Source organism: Myotis daubentonii, chromosome 5 (assembly GCF_963259705.1).
Source record: "Myotis daubentonii chromosome 5, mMyoDau2.1, whole genome shotgun sequence".
In the NCBI taxonomy this organism is placed as follows: domain Eukaryota; kingdom Metazoa; phylum Chordata; class Mammalia; order Chiroptera; family Vespertilionidae; genus Myotis; species Myotis daubentonii.
Window position 1 is genome coordinate 104,870,375 of NC_081844.1, and position 10,708 is coordinate 104,881,082.

A 10,708-nucleotide genomic window follows, 5' to 3' on the forward strand; every position below is an offset into this window, starting at 1 on the left:
GGGGGACTCTGAGACCTCAACCCAAATCCAAGAAGCCATAGAGCTGTCACCACCTCCTGGTTGCCACCGTGGGTTGAGCCATGAGCAGATGCCAGGCGCAGGAAGACCAGAAAGATTCCGACGGGGAGGGGTGTGCGGTGGCAGGGCAGCTGGGGAAGCTCTGAGGGCCATCTCTCTGCTCAGGAGCGATCAATATTATTAATGTTGCTGTCTGTTCTCCGTGTTACCGATCCATCAGCATCCTGGCTAAGTGCCATCTTTGACCAAAGACAGAAGGGATTCGCCTGTCTAGAAGGCCAAAGGATGCTCACCTGCCTCTAGTCCTTCTCTTATCACTTCAGGCAGGGGAGGAAGCAGATGCTTTGTGAGGACCCGTGGGCCCACCAGGCTGAGCTGGCAGGCGTCTAGGTGGCCTGTGCACAGCGGAACCCCGGCATCTCTGAATCAACAACACCCCGGAGGAGGATTCCTCAGCAAGTTCTGGGCCACGGAGCCTAGAAAGAAAGCGCTGGCTTCTAGTCATTCAAATAACTAATTTGAATAGAGAAGAAACTGAGATGGAGAGATTAGAGATGGAATAGGTTGAGGAGATAGGAATGAGAGAGACCGTCTGAGTTACCTGACGTTTACAGGGTCATCACAGGGCCATTCAAACGGACTATTTGAATCTCATTTGACTAGTGGGGTGGAGAGAGACAGTGTTATCAGGGGATCGCCCTGCACTGATCCCAATTTCTGATCCCAAAGCAAGTTAGCACAGAGCCTGTGTCCGAAGTAATGACTGACATTTGCACTGCAGAGACCTTACGGAATCCTTGCAAATTGCCCGCGAGGCCAGAGGCAGGCAGGAGATCCATGTTTCATATGGGGAAACTGAGGTTGGAAACCAAGGGCCAAGGGAAGCAGAGCTGGAAAGCCCAGCTTCCTGGAGCAGGAGTCTGAAGACAGATCCCCAGGGTGTCTTAGACCCAGACACTTCCCTCCTCCTCAGGAGGACAGAGGCCTATGTGGAGGAGAGAACAGAAGGTTTAGCTCTCCTGTGTCAGCAAATTTTTTTAAAAGTCTAATTGTTTCAGTGTTTGATATTTGCCAAGCCCTGTGGTGCAGGGTTCAAGGCGGGCACCCCCCTGCAGGACCAGGGGCATGCTGCCTCCTTTCCTTGGCACCGGGCTGGGCACAGCTTTGGCTGCTTCTCCAACCCCCCGCTCGGGTGCCCTGAGAGTGAAAGCATTCCTGCTTTGGAACTAGACAGCCCTGAATTCTAATGCTGCCTCAGGTACCGACTGCTGTGCGCCCGTGGGCACGGCACTTCACCTCTCTGAGCCTCAGTTCAGGTCGTCATCTGTAAAGAGCAGATGAAGGACTGTTGTGAAAGGGGGGAAGCATGGACCAATACCCACAGAACCCTGATCTCAAGGCCTGGCACGGGGTGAGCAATGAGCAGCGGTATTTGTCATTTCTGTGGCCCTTCTGGGAGGTAGTTCTGCTGCCAGCACAGAGCAGAGGCGGCCAGATGTGAACCTGCACGGAGATCCCCTGGTCCACTGGCCAAACAACAGGCCTTCGGACACAGAGGCCTGGGGAAGGCTCTCCAGGACCCTAGAGCCACACACGGGGGTGGGCCGGTTCTGCAGGCGGAGGCCCGAGGGGTCCACGAGCAGTTCCAGAAAAACCCCTGGGCTCTGTTTGGTCCTTGTGGCTTGGAAAAAGCTTTTTCTGATCACTCCAGCATGACGCACCCCCAGCCACCCCCACTCCCTGGCCCTGCTGCTCCCCAGGCCGCACTGGCTTCTCACTGGAGGGCTAGGATCGTGTCACGTTTAATCCCCGTGGCCCAAGGATGGGTGCAGGGACTGGACAGGCGTGGCTGGGAGAGGGGGCTGCAGGGGCGGCCAGCATCCTCATTCAGTGCCCCTCTGCTTCCCCCTCTCTCGCATCCCCAGCCCTGACTCCAGCCCCCCAGGGTCCCCCATTGCCTCTTGTGTGACTGAAGCGCACAGCCAGCTCAGTCCAGCCTTGCAGCCAGCCTGGTTTCCAAGGTCCTGCTGCCCCCTAGAGGCCAGCTCCTGCAGCTTTTGTTGCTGAGCGCTGTCCGAGCCTGGAAGAGGTGGGGAAGCCTCTCTGTGGAAAGGGCAGCCCCAACTGAGAGGAAGGTCAAGAGGCCAGGAATCCGCCCAGGCAGGTGGCAACAGGGTGCAAGTGAAAGGACCCACACATTGGCGTGGTTCCGCTCCCCCCCTTGACTTTCCTATCTGTAAAATGGGTCTTTGAGAGACGCGAGGATCACGTGACCAGGAGATAATGACTACGGTGCCTGGCTCAGCTTTATTGAGCACTATGAGCCGGCCCTGTGCCTTACACCCTCGTGTGCGATTTCGTTACAGCTTCCCCAAAGGCAAACTTCTGGAGGAGGAACCATCCGTAACCCTACTTTACAAATGAGAAAACGGAGGCACAGAGAGAGCTGGTGATTTGCCCCAAGTTACACGTGGCGAAGGGCAGGGCCAGGCATCCAGCCCAGGCCTATGTGATGCCAGACCCTGTGTCCCTCACCAGCCACAACACCCCGCCTCCCAGTATCACCTCTGCATCTCTCCCCCCTCTCTCTCCCCACCCTTCTCTTCCATCCTTCCTTTGTTCTCTCTTTCCTTGGCTTTTCAACTCTCCAGGTCCACTGTCCAGCACATGTCCTGGCACAGAGGAGGCACGCCTCTCCCAGGCTGTGAAGCGGGAGCGACGACCCATGGAGGGCTGCTCTGGAGCTGGAGGTGGCCAGGGCTAGAGCCACAGCCCTGTCTTACTGTGCCCCAGCCTCTGGATGAGGCAGAAATTAATATTTCAAGTTTATGACCAAGGGAGACTCCTAGAGCATCACCCGCCCAGTAGTAAGAATGGCAACTCTCAATTATCAAGCACCTGCTGTCTTCCAGGCGTCAGGTAACGTCTTCTCTCACCAAATCATCAGAAGAACACTGGGGTAGGTTGTACTGACCCATTTTACAGGCGATAAAACCAAGTCACGGAAGCCTCGCTCCGGTTCACAGACCTATCAGAGGGAAGAATCCCTGCCTGCCCAGTTTGCAAGCCCCTGTGCTGACCACTCTACTCTCTTGCCTCATGGGTCACCTGATCCAACCTGCCGCCCTATGGGAAGCCTGTGTCCTGTCGGGTGAGCAGTCACCATGTGCCGTGCTGAGAAGTCCTGTGTGCACCGGTCCGGCTTCCCAGGATGGCTGGGGGTCCTCCTGGGTCTCACCTTAACCCTCCGCAGCTCCTCAGCCACCTAAAGCCCTGGGAGACATCGCATGGAGGAGGCCCACCCTGGCAGGGCCCTCAGAGGCATTCAAGGGCTCCAGGTCGCACATGCCTGGGTGCATACCCTGCCGGCCTCAGTATGTTGCCAGTGACGATCCTCCCCGGCCCAGCTCTGATTTCCCAGCTCTGCCCCTTCCTAGCTCGGTGGCCTTCCTGAGCACAGGTCCCTGCACTTGTGTCGTGGGGATAATGCAGGTAGTGACCTCTGAGGGTTGGTGGGAGAATTCAATGAGCTAAGACCATCACGTGCTTGTCCAGCAGACCCCCTGGCAGGTGATGGGCACCGAATCACTGCCGTGCACTGATCGCCCCACACCAATCCGAAGTCTTCATTTGGGATAGAATGGGACACATAATTTGCCATTGATTGACGCTGATAAAATAATAGCCAAGATTTTTCAACATAGAATGTGTTTGGAGCCAAATGATAAACAGCGTCTTTGATTGTCAAATGAAAACTGCTGCTCTGGAGTCCTTGGGTCTTGCTGCAGAAGTGAGGGTGTGGGGCACAGCGGCTGTTTTGAACTTTGCCCTGCGTCTGCTAGAGGTCACGGGCTGTGGGAGGAATTCCCGGCACCGGGAGACACACATGGGGCTGAAGCCGAAGACCCTGCAAGGAAAGACGCTCCCATCATCCTCTGAGGTTCTTGGAAACGGGTTCATTTCTCCTCAGTGTTCATGGAAAACTAGATTTTCTTCTTGGCAAGACCACGGGGCGGGGGGGGGGGGGAGGAAATTCAGGCTGTTTTGAGGGAAAACGCAGAGGCTGGTCGGGGTGAGGTCATTGGCTTTGAGACTGGACGGGTGCGTTCAGAGCCCAGCTGTGCCACATCTGTGAGAGCCTGGCTCCCACACAGCAGGCCTGGCGCACTGGAGCCGGGATGGTGACCGCGGTGATGCTCGCTGAGGATGGCCTGCTCGCAGAGCGCCGTGCTCAGCCCTATGTGCGGGCTTTGTTTCCGCACCAGGGCGACCGCATGAGCTGGGTCCCCTTTACAGGCGAGGACACTGAGGCTCTGTGGGCTTGCCCGGGGGAGGCAGGGTAGCTGAGGGGAGTCACAGCTGCACCCCCGCCCGGTGGAAGGGGACAGAGCGATCTTTCATAAACATTACCTCACCTGCTCTGGGGAGATAAGGTGTTTGCTAAACTTTGTTGGAAGAGCAGGCCCTTCCTCGTGACCTCCGCCCGGCCGGCTGCCTGCTCAGACTGGCTGCGGGGGCCGCCAGCTGGGCTTGCCCAAAATACAGCAACCGGCAAATGGCGCTGCGTCTATTTAGTGTAAATAGAGGCCGAGGCTCTCGGGGTAGAGGACAAAGAGGTCACAGCTGGGAGAGGGACGCGGCCTCCTCGTGAGCCAGTGTCTGTGACACCTTTGCAATTTGGGGTTCAGTCCCCTGAGGTGGCATTAGCTCCCTCTGTGGTGCTCTCTGGGGTTGGGGTTGGCATCGGGGTCTCCGCGTAGCCCAACTCCATAGGGAGGCATTCACAGAGACTACCGCGGGAAGGGGGCCCCTCAACTGTGCTGTGGGGCAGCCTGGCACGGGCACCAGGAAGTTGCTACCATTCCTCACAAGATTCTGAGCAACTGAGCTGGCCACCAGCCCCCCCACCCCCACCCCTACCATTTACCCTCCTCTTCAAAACAGCGGGCTTCCTGGCTGTCTAAAGCTGGTCCTGGACAGTGAACTTGAACCTTTCTCTATCAGAGCAAGGCCTCCCTCCAATTCCCACACCACAGCCTTGCCAGGGAGCAGAAACATTGCAAATACACAGGTTAGGGCCCAACAAGAATGTCCTTGTTAATTTTCGGGGTCTCCTGGGCATGGGGAGTGGACTGGGCAACTCAACGTTTTCTTTCTTGATTCAGGTTCCTGGTACATAAAGAAAATAATAATGTAAGATGAGGAAATAGGAACACAGCTTTGCAAAAAAAAGTGATCAATATGATTGAACTATTTACATTTAACAGATGAACACTTCCCATACAGTAACTAGTATAGAACTCATGTAGAGATGACATTCAAAGTCTGAATTGGAGGTCCTTCAGGAATATTAGGCTGAGGCCAAATTTCCCTCCTGCTCTAGTCCAAAGTGAAGGATTTAACTCAGTAAGTAGTGAGGTCCCCATCACTGCAGGCATGCAAGCAGAATGACTGCCTGGGGCTGTTTAGGAAACATGAACTGCAGGACCTTCCTGGCACCAAAGGCATATTTGGTTCTGAGTCTGAGGGCAGAGAGGTCCTTTCTGCTGGCCTGGCACAGTGGGGAGCAGGGAAAGAGTCTGGGAGGCACTCCAGCTGGGCAGTATCTCTGCGACAGGATGGGGTTTGGTAGAATGAATTAAAAACCCAAATCGAGGTTCAAAGAACGCATTTCGCACCGGCCAGTGAGCCAAGCGCTTTGCTTCTGTGAGTCTCAGTTTCCTCATCTGCAGAATGGGAGTGGTCGTTTCTGACTCATGGGGCTTTGATGCCAATTGTGGCCCAACGCTATTCCAGGCACCCAGTGGGCATTCATGAAGGTGGCATAAGAAGTATGAGCCGTGCTCTGGACAACTGGGGGTTCAAGGGGGGGCACAGCTCTTCTTCGGCTCAGGTGCCTAGACTTCCCCTCACCACTCCTGAGGGTGACTCCCAAGGTCTCCTGAGCAAGGACAGCAGACATGCCAAGTAAAGAACCATACTCGGTGATGTTCTCTCTCACTGTCTCTTTCCCTCCAATCCCGCAGCTCTGGAATCAGCACCCACGGCTCCATCCTCTCAGAGCCCGAATGCCTGGCCTCCTCTGGCTGAGTTAGAGCCACCGGCTTGGGACAAGCTTGGCTGAGTGACTTCCCTTGGGGCCTGTGTAGAACTTCTGGGCATGTGTGGTCTGTAGATCTAACTACTTCTGACCAGCAGATCAAACACATAGGCACATAGAGCACCTTTATTATAATACTGACCATTGGTGCAGCTCTGACTAATTGCCACTTACTTGCTGTGTGGCCTTGGGCGAATTCTGCACCTCTCTGAGCTTTAGGCTCCTTGTCCTTAAGTCAGAGGAAATAATAGTCCCTATCCACAGGGTGACTGTGACGACACCTTGGGAGCACGTGTAAGAAGCAGGACACTGCTGGCTACATAGCGAGTCCTCCATATGCACTTAGTGTTGTCGTGCGTCAGGCCCGGTGTTCGAAGTGCTTTGGGTGTATACATCATTGTGAGAATAGCCTTTGCGACGTCTTCTCTCATGACAGATGGAGAAACGGAGAGTGGGGTAAATACTGCCCTAGACACTTGGCCAGCCATTGGCACATCCGGAGTTCAACCTCTGGTCACCTCACTCCAAAACCCACGCTCCCAGTCTTCACATGCTTACCAGCGTGGGAGCGGGTAACTCGCCCGCATGAAAAGAGAAGCTACCACCCAAACGGCGACGCCAATAACTGCAAAGGTACGTGCCTCACGTGCCCTCAAGCGGAGGGTCACGCAAGCAGAGGCATTGCCCTTGACTCGCCTTCCAGGAAACCCCTGAGGAGAGCCCTGCATGAGTCCGGAGAGAGATGTCCTTGTTTGGAAACAGCTGCCCTCGGCCCTGACTTCCCAGCGGGGGACACAGTTGCGGGAGAGCAGACCTGCCCTTGTCTAACCCAAAAGTTAGGAGCACAGCCTGGGCCTCCTCCCGAGGGGACCCTGTTCTCATCACCGCTTGGGCCCCTCTGCCTGGTGCCTCTCAAGCTTGCCTCTCGGGGTTCCCTGTATCCCAAACCCTCTTTCTGGTGAGTTCCTTGTCCTGAGGGTGGGGCCTCTGAGGTTCGTCCCATCACCGCACTCAGCGGCCGGGCCGTGACTATCTGAAAACTCGGTGATTCCAGAAGTCCCCTCCCTGTCGCCCCTGGCACCGGGCCCGCCCGTGCTTGGCTTCCTAATTCTATTTCTGGAGCTTAATTATGATTACACAGCTTCATTACGTGGAGTTGATTTGAAGTAATGGCCCCAATTAAGAGTGAATTTTAATTAAGCTTAACTCAGAACCTTGCCAAAGCTCTGCAGCCTGAGGAGGGGGAAGCCGCTCGGAGCACAAACTCTGACCTTCATGCTCCTGGGCCATCCCGGCCAGATGCGTCCGCCTGGCTTTCTGGCCCCGGGAACATATTTCTTCACCAGGTTGCAGGGGTGTGAACCACATCTCACCTTCCCACCCACCCAGCGGCCAACTCAGAGCCCAGCTAACCTCGGCGGAAGGAACCTGCTCTCCTCCAGGCTCAGCCCAGGGATCCGCTCTGTATTGTCTTACCGTTTGCGTGACTGTCAGCCACATCGCCCACCTGTCGCAGGAAATGAAATGCACCGTTTCCCCCCCACCCCGCCTGCTCATAACACCCACTTTGCAGATGGGAAAACTGAAGCTCAGGGAGGCACAGCTAGTGAGGGCAGAGGGCAGACTGGAAATCGCATCTGTGAGTCCAGGAGAAACCTACCTCCTTTCACCTCCCGCTGGGCCACTGAGATGAGTGCATCTGAAATGCGAGGGCCCACGTGACATGCAGGCGAGTTCTGCACCTCTCTGAGCTTTAGGCTCCTTGTCCTTAAGTCAGAGGAAATAATAGTCCCTATCCACAGGGTGACTGTGACGACACCTTGGGAGCACGTGTAAGAAGCAGGACACTGCTGGCTACTTAGCGAGTCCTCCATATGCACTTAGTGTTGTCGTGCGTCAGGCCCGGTGTTCAAAGTGCTTTGAACACAGTCATTTACTTAACAGTAAACAAAATCTTCAACCCATCTGTCTTACAATGAAACTTCACATATTTCTCTTCAAAACTGCCAGCAATCAAAGGTCATCGTACAAGCAAAACAATGAAAAAGAAAGCCATGTTATTAAATCCAAACCAGAAGCCATAAGCTCGTAAGGGCCCGCATTCAGGCCAGGTCTGCCTTTATTTTTAAAAGAACAGATAAGAGCAATGTTAAAGATCAAGCATCATACAGAGACTGTGTCCTTGATATAATCAGGATTGAAAGACAGTTGGAAAGATAATCACATATCACTATGTGACTCAACGCTATCCAAGTGCCACCTAAAGTCAACTCTCATTTGTCCAACATTTTCGGAGACCCTGATCCAAGCTGATTTAGCATGTGGTCTGCCTCTGATCAGTAAGTACTGTCCTGAGCCACTCCATGGGTGATGAAAATCTGGCCAGAACTCTAGCTTTCCTCATCCCCCAGCCCTGATCCAGCACGGGGTGTGGACATTCCTTTGGTGTTTCCAGTGAAAACAGAGAAGTCCATCTGATCTTCGAAGCTGCCTGAGGTGGCCCGTCCATGGGCCTAGCACAGGCCTGACAGCCCGTCCTGAATGTCATGGCCACACCGGCCTCTCATGCTGTTGAAGTTCCCACCTTAGAGAATCCCCCACTGAGAAGCTAAACTCTGTAAACATTTTTATTTTTCTAGAGGGAAACGGAAAGTGAAAAATGGGATTCAATTACCCTGAACATACAAGGGCAATTTCACTCACAAATGCCATACTTACAAGCTCAAGTTGAAAACGAGCATTCGAATGAGGGCCAGCCGAGTTAAAAAGGGAATCATTTATTAATTCCACCCCTTCTGACTGAGTGAATCTTCCTTAGACTCAAAATAAATGATAAATGGGCTTGAAATACAATTAGATAAGCACTTATGACTTTAATAATCCAAACCACAGAACTTTTCCTTTGAAAGTGATGGCCTGAGCCTTGACTTGGGGTGGTGGACACACAATACAGTGTACAGACGCTGTGTTGTGGAATTGTGCACTGAAACCTATACAATTTTGTTAACCAATGTCACCCCAATAAACTCACTAAAAAGGAAAACACAGGTTGAATACTTAGAAGACCCATTCCCTTACCCTAACCAGTCTAGTAACTCAGGTGTCCTCAAATTTTTTAAATTGATTTTTAGAGAGAGAAAAAAGGAAGAGGGTGAGAGAGAGAGAGAAACATTCACCTGTTATTTATGCATTCACTGGTTGCTTCTTGTATGTGCCCTGACTGGGGATCAAACCCGAAACCTTGGCATCGGGAAGATGCTCTAACGAACGGAACTGAGCTGCCCACCCCTTCCCAATGGAGCTGAAGCAGGGACTCTGTGCTTTTCCAAGGGGTTTGTGATGAAATTAACAGAGCCGACCACGCATAGACATACCTGCTCACAAATGCTCCTGGGAAACTGCTACACCTAGGAAACTCCACTAGACAAGGAGGAAAAGAGACAGCCTTGGCTGAAAGAGAAAGACATTATGGAAATTTACATATGCCGGACAACCCAACAGATACAATGACCCCTATTCAAGCCACTCATTCATTCTTTCTTGAAATTTTTATTCATGGCCTAGGAGTGATCTCATGAACATCGCCAGTGGCTTCTCCCAGCAAGCAGAGATGACGCATTTCCTCCTCCCATAGATAACTCCCAGTCGCCCAGGGGTTGAATCTTTGCTCTGCAAGTTACCGGCTGTGGAGCCTTGGGCCTCTGTTTCCCCATCTGTACAATGGGGATAACAGCAGCACCCACCTCCTGGGACTGTTGTGAGGGTTAAATGAGGGGGTGCTTCATGCAAAGCATAGCCCATAGTCAGTGCTCCATGGGCAGCTGGTAAATACTAACCCTGGCTGAGGCTGTGTCCTCATTTAGCTCAGAAACTTCCTGACCTGCCTGCTGGGAGAAGACACTCTTACCCTCAGAAATATCCAGGAGACCCCCAGGAGGGTGGAGAGAGGCGCGCTCCTCTACACGTCTCTAGATGCTTCTCTCTCTCGGTCTCGGTTCAGCTTTCTGCCCAGCACATGGCCCAGAGCTCCGGGCAGAGCTCAAGCAGCTGCGACCCTTTCCTCAGGACCCCCTGGCGGGATGGGCCATGCGTAGCACATGGAAGCGGCGTGTGCTCAGACCGGCTCCTCCTTGGAAATCCAGTTTGTGGATCCACAGAAAATCCTTCCAGGCTTCGCGTGCACACGCCGAACAGGCGCACACGGGCGCAGCTTCCTACCTTGGGCTCATCTTGGCAAAAGCCAAGCCCTGTCAGCGACACCTTGCGCGGGGAGCTGCCCAGTCCTAGGATAAGATGCACTGCTTCTCCCCACTGAAGCTTCACTCGCTTCAGCCTGGGGATTTATACCAAGCAATGAAACCCGCAAAAGAGAGAAATGCAAATAGATCGCAGAATATAATATTGTCATTGTCAACATGAAAGACTTGTATTGACTGCCCCCCAAAAGAAAATACAGCACCGTCATTTGTTTCGGGGAATGCAAAAGAGGTTTCAACAACTAACAGGGCATGTTTCTGAGCAAAATACGTCCCTTACATGATGTCGGAACACATATTGTCGGAGGCCACTGGTGGGTCTGTGTTCTCGCAA

At 53.5% G+C, this 10,708-nt stretch overlaps 1 long non-coding RNA gene across 1 annotated transcript; it reads right to left on the reverse strand.

Moving 5' to 3' along the window:
• Nucleotides 1-2,380: 2,380 nt before the first annotated feature.
• Nucleotides 2,381-10,464, reverse strand: LOC132235950 (uncharacterized). The gene is made up of 3 exons (XR_009453127.1): nucleotides 9,999-10,464; nucleotides 9,493-9,568; nucleotides 2,381-5,187 (listed from the first exon to the last, which is right to left on the reverse strand). It is a non-coding gene; the product is annotated as an uncharacterized LOC132235950 (long non-coding RNA).
• Between the last annotated feature and the right edge of the window lie 244 nt (nucleotides 10,465-10,708).